Source organism: Somniosus microcephalus, chromosome 19 (genome assembly GCF_052327205.1).
Source record: "Somniosus microcephalus isolate GS21.2 chromosome 19, FLI_Smic_1.0, whole genome shotgun sequence".
Taxonomy (NCBI): Eukaryota; Metazoa; Chordata; class Chondrichthyes; order Squaliformes; family Somniosidae; genus Somniosus; species Somniosus microcephalus.
Genome location: NC_141005.1, coordinates 37,136,482 through 37,151,352, shown reverse-complemented (window position 1 = coordinate 37,151,352; position 14,871 = coordinate 37,136,482). Strand labels below are relative to the sequence as shown.

Here is a 14,871-nt window from a genome sequence, read left to right as displayed (position 1 = left end):
TTTTTTAGCATCCGCAATTGTAAGGTATTCCCTTATAAGGATTGGGATCCATATTGCATAATATGTACACACTATGAAATACACTGGGTAGATCATTTGGAACTACTCGCTGACTGGAATAATGACTGCAGTTCCAGTCCATCTTTCTGCGATGATTTTGGTACAGATTAATTGACTGAATGAATGAATGGTTTTAAGAAGGAAAGCACAACTTGATAAAGGATATCCCACCAGAGGGACCATTGAAGAATTGATCTGTTATTTTTGCTCTTACCTTTTGGGAAATGGTGATGGTACGGTATGTGCAAATTACATATTAAACATTTAAATTGATGACTTGCCTTTAATTAGAGACAGAACTATATTTTTTGGCGCCGACGTAACAAATGGGACATTTTAGATTTAAAATAAAGCCAATGATGTATTAGGAGTTTCATATCCTGAGTAAATATTTGGAATATCTTGGTTTTTCAATATGCAGAACAGCTGCTGTATATTCTATTTTGTCGCTGGGATAAGAAGATTATGGAGAAGCGAGTTATGTAGAACAATGGATGATCTAACCAGCTCATTCCACAATCGGCAGCTAATTAGCATCCTTCTTTAATTCTCCCTCTTATCATCGGGTGGGGTGGGGGGTGAAACTGGACATGGAGTTACAGGAGCAGTCTCTTTCCACCACCAACTCTGGTAATGACCGGCATCTGATGTCATCAACCTATAGTGGCCTGGTGGGATTTTCTTTAGTTAGAAACGCGCATAGTAGCCTCTGAACTGTGCTGCAGAACACTCCACGGTCTCTCGGGCGCTGCTGCATCTGCAATTGCAGGGTGACTGTGAACTCTCTTTTCTTTAATTAAATATATGCAATTTTCATAGCAACCAGGTGATTGCTTGATTACATTATAATGTAACGCCATTAGGAAATTTTCACCGTTCCTTTGTGATTAGTTCTGACAGTCTGATTTTAAATAGGACGGAATATCTCGAGCAAAGCTTGTATTGTTCCCCATTCTTTTCCCATCTTGACCTTTCGAAAGGTACAGTGAGCATTGTGTCTGCGTATGTGTCTGTTCTTCTCCATCCCCCAAGATCTATCACTGAATGTTTTATAAATACAAAGAGATGCATTTAATTGCTCTTCAGGGGCTTGGTTAGTTACTGCAGGTCTGATGGAATTGGTTGTTTTGATTAAGAGAATTCTGCTGGGATTGTATTTTGCGTTTGATTCTCTTGAGGTGGGCAGATTGTCCAGCTCTGTGGGGATTTGGGCTTTATGAATGACTGCTGGTGGAGCTGAAGTGGATCACAGATAGAGACTTCATAAGTGGCGGGGAAAGGCTTTTTGTATGAGGTAACCTGAGCGATTCTGGTCAGGACTAACTGCAGGCACTGAATCGTTCGGCTCTGGTTACAAAGCTGAACGTAACTTGAATACTGGAATTCCGATCCACAGCACCCATGATGCACTCCCGTGTAGTGTGTGTGGAACTGTACCCAGCACGAGTCTGAACCATCTGAGCACAGAAGGGGAGAAAACAGTGGGTGATGGTTTAATGCCATGACTGGCGGATCAAGTCCAATAACTATTAACTACTTGCTATCCTTTAGCAATAAAAAAATGTTGTCTGTATATTTTTACCCTATTTTGACAGTTGCATAGAATTACATAGATCAGACAGCACAGAAACGAGCTATTCGGGCGAACTGGGCGGTGCCGGTGTTTATGCTCCGCAGGAGCCTCCTCCCATCCTTCTTCATCTAACCCGATCAACATAACCTTCTATTCCTTTCTCCCCCGTGTTTATCTAGCATTCTCTATGCTATTTGCCTCAACTACTCCTTGTGGTAGCGAGTTCCACATTCTCACCACTCTCTGGGTCAAGACGTTGCTCCTGAATTCCCTATTGGATTTATTAGTGACTATCTTATATTCATGACCTCCAGTTTTATTCTCCACCCCCCCCCCCCCCCCCCGCTCCCCCACAAGTGGAACCATCCTCTCTATATCTACCTTATCAAACCCTTTCATAACCTCCATCAGGCCGCCCCTCTGTCTTCCCTTTTCTAGAGAAAAGAGCCCCGGCCTCTTCAATAATTCCTGATAGGTATAACCTCTCAGTTCTGGTATCAGCCTTGTGAATTCTTTTTGCACCTTCTCCAGTGCCTCTATATCCTTTTTATAATATGGAGACCAGAACTGTACACTGTACGCCAAGTGCGGTCTAACCAAGGTCCGATACAGGTTGACACTGTGCCCCTTTTACTCATGTATCTGACAATTGTGCTTTTGTAGCGAATTAGCAACTGTACCCAATGTGCTGTTGCTCTGCAGTATCCATGTGAAAGATACTGATTTGCTTTGTTTCTGCGGCAAACTTAGCAGGCTTTAAAAACTTTTAAAAATCTGTCACTAAACCAAACCACTTGCCACAGGATGTGTCCGGATAGCCACCTGCACGCCGTGCTTGTATATGCTCTGGCTAATTTGTGTTTTTTTTTGTTGCCCTTTTTCTGCCTCCTGCTGCCCTGATGGGATGGGCTTGTGCTGGGCTACCCTTGCCCATGATTGTGCTACTGATCTAAGCATTCTTTTGACTTGTGTTTCCTACCCCATTCATTTCCACGCCTTTGAAATATTCTTCCTTTCCAGGACTTTGCAGATATTTTCTTTCTCTCTCTGCAGTCAGCTGCATTCCTGTCGTGTAAAAGATTGGGACAGATTTATGGCACTTTGTTTTGTTGCTCGTGCTCTGTAGGCAGTGGTCTTGCAGTTGGTAAAAACTATTGAAGTGCTAACTGTGAACGGTTTGAAGGCAGTTTTAAATTCCATTAGTGCATCCATTTCAAAATAGCAGAACGGAAGGGTGTTTAATCGCTTCTCTATGGACATTCCAATTCTTGCATCTTTAATTTTATTGTGCTCGTATTTTTGTGTGACTTTCATTTACTGACAGTAACTGCCAGCAACATTTTACACAAGCCAAATTGAAAGGGCAGTTAAACTCGCTAATATCGAGAGGAAATGCTACTGATGTTGGTGCTAGAATGATTTTTTTTTTAAATAAACAGGGAGATTTTGCCTTAAAACAAACACTAGCTTTGAATTAAATTCCTGCCAGTAAATGGAATACGTGATTCTGTAGCTTAATGAGAGCAGACACTAACATATTCCGAGTCACAGTGCAGACTGTCGGGATGTCGTGAACCCCTTTTCCTCTGGAGACACGTAGGATCGTGATATTGGCTGTAACCCACTGTGCTCCGGGCCCAGCATAAATCCATCAGACTAGTGATATTGTGCTTGGACTGCTGAATAATTTACAGTTTTCTCGTCTTCCTGACCAAGGTCAGTGGGGTTCAGGGGTTAATAACAGGTTTGGTTTTCACTGTCAGCTGCTGACTTGATAACATATGAATGAATCCTATTCTGTTGATTAGAATTTGAGGAGGATCAATTTTTAATCAGCAGAACATCTTACTCATCAATAAGAGAGAGTTGCAAACCCAGGCTGGACTTTTACTTTAGTTGTACAAGTTTTACTGTGTAAGAAAACCATAGGCGCAAATTGCTGTATGAACATTGGGTACGTCATGTATGAGAATCGATTTGCTTCAATTTTTTTTATACATGGACCACTTTACTCTAGATGGGTTAATAAACTCAATGATAAAGAAAGAAAGACTTGCATTTATATCGTGCCTTTCACGACCGCGGATGTCCCAAAGCGCTTTACAGCCAATGAAGTACTTTTGAGGTGTAGTCATTGTTACAATGTAAGAATCACAGCAGTCAATTTGAGCACAGCAATGAGATAATGACCAGATAATCTGTTTGAGTGGTGTTGGTTAAGGGATCAAGATTGGACAGGACACCGGGGTGAACTCCCCTGCTCTTCTTCGAAACAGTGCTACGGAATCTATTACGTCCACCTGAGAGCACAGACGGGGCCTCGGTTTAACATCTCATCTGATAGATAGCACCTCTGACAGTGCAGCACTCCCTCAGTACTGCACTGGAGTGTCGGCCTAGATTTTGTTAAATTATGCATTAAATGAGCGCGGCATGTCAGAGTTAGTGACATATGGAAACAGTCTGCAATACCTTCGTAACCACTGATGGCTTGCGTTCTGTATATGAATAGTTTGCACCTCTAAAACCTGACTGTAAATTATTTTGACTGCTTCCTTATGTAGCCCTGTCTGTCATTTAAGTGTTTCACATGTAATACACAGGCGTGGGTGGTGGGGTTATCTTTAAAATAGCCTGGCTGTAGGTCTTCTCCATGCTGGAATGCATAAGCTGGTAAACCAAAGATTGGTAGGAATGGAACAGGAATGTGGCACATGCTATCCATTGCCACTCTCCACATCAGATGCAGCTTGATGACCTACGGAGCTATGGTCTTGCCTGCTGACAGGAGGGATGCCTTTGTTGCTCAAAATCCTACTAAGTTCATTTACTATCTCGTCCTATGGAGCAGCCATGTCTTCTCCTCATGTCTCCGCCCCTCCCCCCCCCACACTATCGTCAACATGAGTCATAGATTCCTCAGTTGATGTAACAGCGGCCTTGATGCTGTTCCCAAATGCTGGACAATCAGTCAGAAGATGTGGATCACTGCAGCAGACCCCGGCAGGGAGGGAGATGGCTGCTAGTACCTCCTGTCACATATAAATTGTCTTATATTAGCGCGCATCTGTCTAACATCAGATGTCACACTTCAAAGGCTCCAGGGTATTAAAAGAAAGTGAATGACTTCCTGCTGATTTTTCTGAATTTGACAATCTGGCCTCTCCTCAAGGGCAGATGTCAGGGTTTGCAAGCAGCCATAATCTGCAGGAACTTTCCCCAACTGTTGGCTCCTAATTGACCTCACAGTATGACATGAATCAGTCATTCATGAAAGAAAGACATGAAATAATACTGAGCGGCCTACGGGTGGCGCTGTCCAGGGAGAGTATAAATACTCGGGCACGGGCCCAGCTTGTGCAGGACTTTCTCAACAGGAGCTAGTGAGGGACACAACTAGACCTCCATGTTGTAAAACAGTTGATTAAAGCTTTGTTTAACGCTTAGACCAAGTGCCTAGTAGTTTTCTTATGTCACAGTATACCTATTTAGATCACCTTCCCCAGCAAGTGTGCAAGCATTGAACTTGAAGGAACTGGTCGGTTAAAACACTGCTCCATTTTAGCAGCTGAACATCACAGTCTTGCACCAGACCCAGGCTACCTGTGTGCAATGTCATGGGAGTTCACATAAAAGAATCAGAGGAGATAAACCTAAGGGATATTGGGTGAATACTAGGAGACAATATTAATCATCAACAACTTGCATTTATATAGCACCTTTTAATGTAGAAAAACATCCCAACGTGCTTCACAGAGGAAATCTACAAATGGACGCTGAGCCAAATAAAGAGATATTAGCAGGGGTGACCAATAGGTTGGTTTTAAGGAGGAGAAAGTGGAAGAGGTTGGAGGGGTTTAGGGAGGGAATTCTACAGTGTGGGGCCTGAGCGGCTGAAGGCACAGCTACCGATGATGGGGCAAAAGGAGGGACAATGCACGAGACCAGTCCGAGGAACAGAGAATTTGGTGAGGGGAAGGTGTTGGGAGGTTAGAGATAGGGAAGGGCGAGGCCATGAAGGGATTTGAGCCCGAGGATGAGAATTTTGAACTTGAGGTGCTGTGTGGGCCTAGATCCACTGTAGGTCAGTGAAGACAGGAATGATAGGCAAGTGGGAGGGTGCGAGGTAGGATACGGGCAGTGGAGTTTTGGATGAGCTGAAGTTTGTGGAGGGTGGAGAATTTGAGGCTGGCCAGGAGATCATTGGAATAGCCAAGTCTGGAGCTGACAGAGCTATGAATGAGGGTTTCAGTGGCAGATGGACTGAGGTAGGGGCGGAGGTGGGCAATGTTGGGAAGGTGGAAGTGGGCAGTTTGTGTGATGGAGAGGATATGGGGTTGGAAACATAGCTCAGGGTTGAATAGGATGCTGAGGTTGTAAAAGGTCTTGTTCAACCCGAGACAGTGGGTGGGGGGTGGGGTGGGTGCAGTGCAGGGAAGGGATGGAATTGATTGCACTGGTTTGGAGTTAGTGATGGGGTCTAAAGATGATGGCTTCAGTCTTCCCAGTGTTTAACTGGAAGAAATTGTGGCTCATCGAAGATTGTGTATTTTGGACAAGCAGACTGATAACACAAAGACAGAGAGAGGTGGTGGAAAGGTCAAACTGTGATGTCGGCATACATGTGGAAGCTGACCCCGTGTCTGCGGATGATGTCACCAAGGGGCAGCCTGTAGATGAGGAACAGGAGAAGGCCAAGGACAGATCCTTTTTAGAGACCCCAGAGATAACGGTGCGGGGGCAGGAAGAGAAGCCATTGCTGAAGTTGCTCTCACTACGATTGGATAGTTAAGAGTGAAATCAGCCGAGAGCAGCCCTGCTGAGGTCTACAGCGGAGGAGAGGCACTGGAGGAGGATAATGTGGTTGACCGTGACAGACAACCGAGGTTGAGGAGGCCAAGGAGGGATAAAAACCAACTTGTATTTATACCACGCCTTTAATGTAGTAAAACATCCCACGGTGCTTCACAGGAGCGTTATTAAACAAAATTTGACACTGAGCCACATAAGGAGATATTAAGACAGGTGACAAGGTAGGTTTTAAGGAGTGTCTGGAGGAGAGGGAGGCAGAGAGGCTTAGGGAGGGAATTCCAGAGCTTAGGGCCTAGACAGCTGAAAGCACGGCTGCCAGTGGTGGAGTGATTAAAATCGGGGATGTGCAAGAGGTCAGAATTGGAGGAGCACAGAGATCTCCGAGGCTTTGTAGAGCTGGAGGAGGTTACAGAGATAGGGAGGGATTTGAAAACAAAGATGAGAATTTTTAAATCGAGGCGTTGCCGGACTGGGAGCCAATGTAGGTAAAAGCGAGCACAGGGGTGATGGGTGAACGGGACTTGGTTCGAGTTAGGATACAGGCAGCGGAGTTTTGGATGAGCTCAAGTTTACGGAGGGTGGAAGACGGAAGGCCGGCCAGGAGTGTGATGGAATAGTCAAGTCTAGAGGTAACAAAGGCATGGATGAGGGTTTCAGCAGCGGATGAGTTGAGACAGGGCGGAGTCAACCTTGGTGATGGAGCAGATATGCGGTCAGAAGCTCATCTCATGGTCAGATAGGATGCCATGGTTGCAAACAGTCTGGTTCAGCTCAGGGAGAGGGATGGATTTGGTGACTAGAGAACCGAGTTTGCGGTGAGGACCAAAAAAAATAGCTTTGATTGTATTCTTCCCAATATTTAGTTGGAAGAAATTTCTGCTCATCGAGGACTGGATGTCGGACAAGCAGCGTGACAAATTGGAGACAGTTGAGGGGTTGGGAGCGATGGTGGTAAGATCGAGCTGGGTGGCATCAGCGTACATGTGAAAGCTGACGTGCTTTTGGATGATGTCCCCGAGGGGCAGCATGTAGATGAATAAAAAATGGAAAATCCTGCATCACATATACCAGATCTCAACGTGGCTCCACTGTTGGAATCTCTTAGTACTGCACAGAAGTGCGGGGGGGGGGAAGGAGAGTGTTTGCAGAGAAATGTGACACTAATTCCATATGTTCTGGAAATGTCTGAAAGTCCAGCCGAACTGGGCCTTAATTACAAGGGGAATCAAAAACATCGCTTTTAGGTGAAACCACTGAATTGCCTCCTGGGACACCCATGGGCAGTACCTCTCAGCCTAGGCCCGATTAATTGACCTCCTACTTTACGCTGCCCATTAATCTATTCCAGTACTTTGGTGCCAGGCAATGTTAACAAAGTGATCAGTGATAGAATTGTGTAATGCCTCTAGCTAAACAGGCACTGTACTTAAGAACATCGCTTCCCTCCCTGGAGTACTGCTAATAAGAGACCCCATGATCTCAAAAGAACTCGCTAAACCTCTCTCTCTCTCTCTCCCTTCTGACAAACTCTGGGAGTCTCTGGGATTTGGCCATACAATTTGACAACCTCAGAACTCCTGTCCACTCTAAATGAGGAACTGCTGATCTCCCCCCCCAGCCCCCGCAACTGATTCGGCTGTAAGAACTGTCTATTCACTAAGGTTTGAAATTCCTCTTTGTGCTAGCTTTAGTACATTTGTGTCAAATTTCTGTATTCGTTATTTGAATTAAGTCATTAGCCAGTTTAAATTAAATTAGTTAAATACTGAGCAGAGGAATTTTAAACTAACAAGGATACGCAATTCCCTCACCCAGATCCTTCCCGACCAGCCTAATAGTGCCTGAAGCCATGCCACCCATTCACAATTCAGGGGAAGGATTTCACCTTAAGTCCCCCCACTTTGCCAAAGGCCCTAGAGTGGATCTGAACTTCATTCACAGGCGCTATCATCAGTACAAAGAGACTTGAGCACGTAATCCAGGCTGACACTCCAGTGCAGGGCTGAGGGCGGGCTGCACTGTTGGAGGTGCTGTCTTTCGGATGAGAAGTTAAACCGAGATCCCATGGCACTATTTCAAAGAAGAGCAGGGGAGTTCTCCCCAGTGTCCTGGCCAATGTTTATCCCTCAACCTCCATCACTAAAAACAGATTCTCTGGTCATGATCTCGTTGCTGTGTGTGGGAGCTTGCTGTGTGCAAATTGGCTGCCACATTTCCTACATTACAACAGTGACTACACTTCAGAAGTACTTCATTGGCTGTAAAGTGCTATATAAATTCAAGTTCTTTCTTCTTATAGTGTCCTTCTATAGGCTGTGTGGAAAATGCTGAAATAAAATTTAACATGGGGTGATATCTGCCTTTAGCAAATTCCTCTGTTGCTTTCATCTTAAGTTAGTGTTGAAGCTTCCAGGTTGTAGGGAGTGGTTTCAATTGATCAACCTGTCCAAGGTTTCAGAGCCTAAAGCTTTCTTACATTTTTGTTTTGTGCATTGAGCATTAATAATTGTGGAACTGAAGGTTTGACTCGACTTTGCTGGTAGCAGAACTTGCCGAAGAACTTAAATTCATGTTTGAACTGCGGATTGTCGGCAAGAATCTATAACTATTAATGTTTAGGGGGGAAAAAATGCATTTGTTATTCTCCAGAAGTTTCTTTGAAGCAAGCTCGGATTTCTGTTGATCTGAAAATTAAAGGCATTTGCTTTTGAAAGGTTACGGGTGTGGTTTTCGACTGGGGTGTTTGAATTGAGCTTCTCTCCTCAAATGCTCACCAGCAGGATCTCATTGCGACAGCCGTCCTTTTATTTTCTCAACCCAGTTTTCTTCCCTCCTTTCCTGAAACACCTGACCCTTGCAGGGGGTAGGGTTCCCATGGGGAGCTTGTGCAAATGTCCATCCTGCATGTCTGACTTTGGGCAGCAAGTGTTGGCTGACTATTTGACTGTGGAAGGCGCCGTCGCAGAGCCTGATTTTGTTGTCGCCAGGAGTCCACACAAGCGCATTTTCCAGGATTGGGTCGCTGGATAACGATAGGGAGAGGGGGATTCTGATGAGTTGTTTCCCTCACTCCCCTCCCTCACTCATGGGTGATGGTGTCAACCGTCCTGACTAAGCTCAGCTGACATGGCACACACTGAGGCTTGAAAACGGGGCTTTCTGACCTGTAATACCTCGGAGTACTGCATCAGATGGTGCTTTTATCCACTAGGCCTTTGGGGAGCTGTTGCAGAACTATTTAGAATTTGAGTTTTTACATAGAAATACAAAGAATTTACAGCCCAGAAACAGGCCATTCGGCCCAACTGGTCCACACCAGTGTTTATGCTCCACATGAGCCTCCTCCCACCCTACTTCACCTCACCCTTCTATTCCTTTCTCCCTCATGTACTTAGCTAGATTCCCCTTAGTTTCTCTAATAATTCCTCATAGCACATCCCCATTACATTTGGGCCCAGTCTTGTAGCTCCTCTCTGCACCCTGACCAATGCATGTAGATGGCTTTTGTGGTGTGATAATCACAATCGGAATGCAGTATTTCAGGTGGGATCTGATCAGTGCAATGTAGAGTCTCTCTGGAGGCTTGTACTGTATTTAATGTGTCTCCAAACCCTCAGCACAATTATCTATAGTAAACAATATTAAATAAGCCCAGTAGTGTTTTTCTAACAGTTAAATTATTCTAAAGTAACTTTAATTGATGTTCTTTGACAAAAAATACCTTTTTGAAGTTTCCTTTGTGTGTTTGATGTAGGTGGAACAGAAAAGAGGCTTGTATGTACAATTAGAGAGCTGCGTGATTGTCATAAGAATAGAATTGTAAAGCACTTTGTTAATTAGAAACTACATCCATCTCCTGTTTTAATATTATCGGATGAGGTGCCTGCTGTATTCCAGTTTCTTAGTTACCTTGGATTAATGAGAGAATGTTTTCTTGAAGGTTTTCATAGAATTTCAGCCACCTGACTCGGTGTGAAGTGCTGGAGCCAGTCATGGTGGAGCCAGTCGGAGCTTCCATCTGTTCTGCCACAAAGCCCAGGCACCAGGCTTCGACCCATGGTTCCCTGGCACAACGGGGTGACAAATTTATGATCCTGGCCCTGGTGCAAGGTGGAGGCGCTAAGCAAAGGTCAAATACTTCATTTCAGGCAACGAGAGACAATGGGAAAGCAAAATCTCTCATCCCTCCTGGTTTAAGTCTCTCTTAGGCAGACATAGAAACATAGAAGATAGGAGCAGGAGTAGGCCATTCGGCCCCTCTAGCCTACTCCGCCATTCAATGCGATCATGGCTGATCATCCAAGTTCAGTACCCTGTCCCTGCTTTCTCCCCATACTCCTTGATCCCTTTAGCCTTAAGAAATATATCCAACTCCTTGAATATATTTAATGAATTGGCCTCTACTGCCTTCTGTGGTAAAGAATTCCACAGGTTCACCACTCTCTGGGTGAAGAAATTCCTCCTCATTTCTGTCCTAAAAGGCCTACCCCTTATCCTTAGACTGTGATCCCTGGTTCTGGATTCCCCGACCATCGGGAACATCCTCCCTGCATCTAGTCTGTCCAGTCCTGCCAGAATTTTATAAGTTTCAATGAGATCCCCTCTCATTCTTCTAAACTCCAGCGAGTACAAGCCCAATCATCCCAATATCTCCTCATACGTCATTCCTGCCATCCCAGGTATCAGCCTGGTGAATCTTCGCTGAACTCCTTCCATGGCAAGAACATCCTTCCTCAGACAAGGCGACCAAAACTGCACACAATACTCAAGATGTGGTCTCACCAAGGCCCTGTACAACTTCAGCAAGACATCCTTGTTCTTGTACTCAAACCCTCTCGCTACGAAGGCCAACATACCATTTGCCTTCTTAACCGTCTGCTGCACCTGCATGCTTACCTTCAGCGACTGGTGCACAAGGACACCCAGGTCTCGTTGCACTTCCCCTTCTCCCAATCTATTGCCATTCAGATAATCACAGAATCACAGAAACCCCACAGTGCAGATAGAGGCCATTTCGGCCCATCGAGCCTGCACCGACACATATCCCACCTGATCCCCGTAACCCCTACACCAACACATATCCCACCCTATCCCCGTAACCCCACATATTTAATCCCCCTAACACTAAGGGTCAATTTATCATAGCCAATCAACCTAACCCGCACATCTTTGGATAATAATCTGCCTTCCTGTTTTTGACACCAAAGTGGATAACCTCACATTTATCCACGTTATATTGCATCTGCCGTGCTTCTGCCCAATCACCCAACCTGTCCAAATCATCCTGTAGTTTCTCGGCATCCTCCTCACAGCACATACGCCCACCCAGCTTTGTGTCGTCTGCAAATTTGGAGATATTACATCTAGTTCCCTTGTCTAGATCATTAATATATATTGTGAATAGCTGGGGTCCAAGGACTGATCCCTGCGGCACCCCACTAGCCACTGCCTGCCACTCGGAAAAAGACCCGTTTATTCCAACTCTTTGCTTTCTATCTGCCAACCAGTTCTCTATCCAAGTCAATACCTTGCCCCCAATCCCATGTGCCTTAACTTTACACGCTAATCTCTTATGTGGGACCTTATCGAAAGCCTTCTGAAAGTCCAAATACACCACATCCACTGCTTCTCCCTTATCTATTTTACTAGTTACATCCTCAAAAAATGGGAACCGAGGATGACTTGCTTCCACATTAAAAATGAGTTCTCAGGTGACTGATGAGTCCAATGCGGGACCTACAGTCTCTGTCACAGGTGGGGCAGATGGTGGTTGAAGGGGCGGGTGGGTGGGGTGCTTGGGTTGACGTGCGCTCTTTCCACTGCTTGCGCTTGGCTTCCGCTTGCTCCCGGCGAAGAGTCTCGCGGTGTTCAGCGCCTTCCCGGATGCTTCTCCTCCACTTTGTGCGGTCTTGAGCCAGGCATTCCCAGGTGTCGGTGGGGATGTTACACTTTTTCAAAGAGGCTTTGAGGGTGTCCTTCAAGCGTTTTCTCTGCCCACCTGGGGCTCTCTTGCCGTGTCGGAACTCCGAGTACAGCGCTTGCTTTGGGATTTAAGTATTGCATTTGCAGAGGCTCAGGAGACAGATCACCTGCGCTATGCTCTGGAGGAGTGATGCTTGTAACCCAAAGAGACCTTTTGAGGGGGGAGGGAGGGGTAAAGGAGGAAAATAAAGATCAAAAAATGCTTACTAATAAATCTGGTGAAATTTGTGTTCTTAACGCAATATATTTTAGAAAACCTTTACATGAAATTTATTCCCGTATCTTTATTTTCTGACTGCTCAATCATTCAGAGTTTTAATTTGTCTTCAAATGTTTTTCTGAATGGAAGTTGTGTATGTTGTTTGAGTGGAAAAACCCTTGCTGCCTTTTATGATCTTTTTTGCTCCTTCTCTCCTGGAGGTGACTATTCATGCTGGGTACAGTTCCATGGAAGCTGACGGGGGGGAAAAAACGGTCGCTGGAAGCTCGCGTGAATTTTGGTGGGCGTTTCTTACCACGGGAGGGCATCGCTGCTGAATGTCATGCTGCCCAGACATTCCAGCAAGGGTCATTGGATCATCAGCTGTCGGAATATGGGCTGAAATTCTTTAAATTCTCTGTCCCCCCAGCCTGGGGGCACTGGGATCAATTGTAGTGTCCTCACAGTTGCCCTGCCTGAGATCAGCTAACTAAGTGCAGACTGGGACTTGAATCTGCGACCCTCCCACTCTGTGTGGCTCAGTACTTTACTACATAGAAGATAGGAGCAGGAGTGGGCCATTCAGCCCCTCGAGCCTGCTCCGCCATTCAATGCGATCATGGCTTATCATCCAAATTCAGTACCCTGTCCCTGCTTTCTCCCCATATCCCTTGATCCCTTTAGCCTTAAGAAATATATCCAACTCCTTCTTGAATATATTTAATGAATTGGCCTCTACTGCCTTCTGTGGTAGAGAATTCCACAGGTTCACCACTCTCTGGGTGAAGAAATTCCTCCTCATCTCTGTCCTAAATGGCCTACCCCTTATCCTTAGACTGTGACCCCTGGTTCTGGACTCCCCGACCATCGGGAACATCCTTCCTGCATCTAGTCTGTCTAGTCCTGTTAGAATTTTATAAGTCTCAATGAGATCCCCTCTCATTCTTCTAAACTCCAGCGAGTACAAGCCCAATCGACCCAATCTCTCACTCACTGAGCCTACAGTTGAGCTTTGTGACGTTGTTTAGTCAGATGAACTGAAAGAAAAGATGCATTCAGTTTTCTGTATGACTTCATTTTATGTTTAATATTCATGTGAAACATTAGCAAGGACCTAAGGGATGATGGACACTTTGCAGAAAGAAAAAGGTTTATTTTGCCACAAGTTCAACAGCTGAGTGAAAGTTGCCAGATTCAGCCGTCAGTCTCGCTTTCAGTTGGAGCTTAGAATGACCAGTTTTCAAACAGGATAGCCATAACTGTTTTCTATTCGCTGCTTTCTCCATCGACTAGTCTAATTTTTAGATTAAATAAGCTTTTCCTAGTTTTCTTAATAGTTTTACATGTATATCCAATTGTAAATCTGACTCTCGTCAATAGCCTTATATCACAGGAACACCACCATCTCCAGGTTCCCTTCCAAGCCACACACCATCCTGACTTGGAAATATATCGCCGTTCCTTCATCGTCGCTGGGTCAGAATCCTGGAACTCCCTCCCTAACAGCACTGTGGGAGTACCTTCAGCACACGGACTGCAGCGGTTCATGAAGAAGGCCCACCATCTCGAGGGCAACTAGGGAAGGGCAATAAATGCCAGTCTTGCCAGCGATACTCGCATCCCATGAATAAAATTAAAAAAAACCCAGAGTCATTGACGGTGATGGTGACGAATTTAAGATGGCAAAAAGTCGCAAGGCACTTTACAGCGGAGGGGGAGTGAGGTTTAAATTTTTTCTAAAACTGTTATTTGCCTAGAAATGAGGCAGGCCTGAGTCACACTGTTTCATGGCGTGGCATACTCATTCAACATTTAGTATGTTACCCATCCATCGTAAAAGCAACATATTAATTGACGAGCAAATGACCAAATGTCTAACTTACTAATATGTCTATTACACTGGGGCTTTCCTGCTGAAGTTGGAAGATACCATCATACAAAAATGCAGTTTAATATTCATCATAAAATGTAGCCAATTTGTACCTTGCCATATCTGTCCTGAACCTCTCAAGGTGCTAAACATATATTTACTGCTGTTATGTGGGCAAATGCAACAGCCATTTGCACACATGAAAATCCCAGAACCCAGCAATGAGATCAGTGACCAGTTGATCCATTTTTGGCAGCGTTGTTTGAGGGAGGAATATTGCTCTTTTTAATACTGCCATTCAATCATCAACATCCACCTAAGCCAGCAGAATAGACAGAAACAGTTCTACTTCTGACTTGAAGGACAGAAACCTGA

General features: G+C 45.0%; 1 protein-coding gene across 2 annotated transcripts in view; it reads left to right on the top strand.

The window, feature by feature from the left end:
* Window positions 1-14,871, top strand: part of cux2b (cut-like homeobox 2b) — a 328,835-nt gene that overhangs the window by 33,937 nt on the left and 280,027 nt on the right. The gene's annotated exons all lie outside the window — the stretch shown is intronic.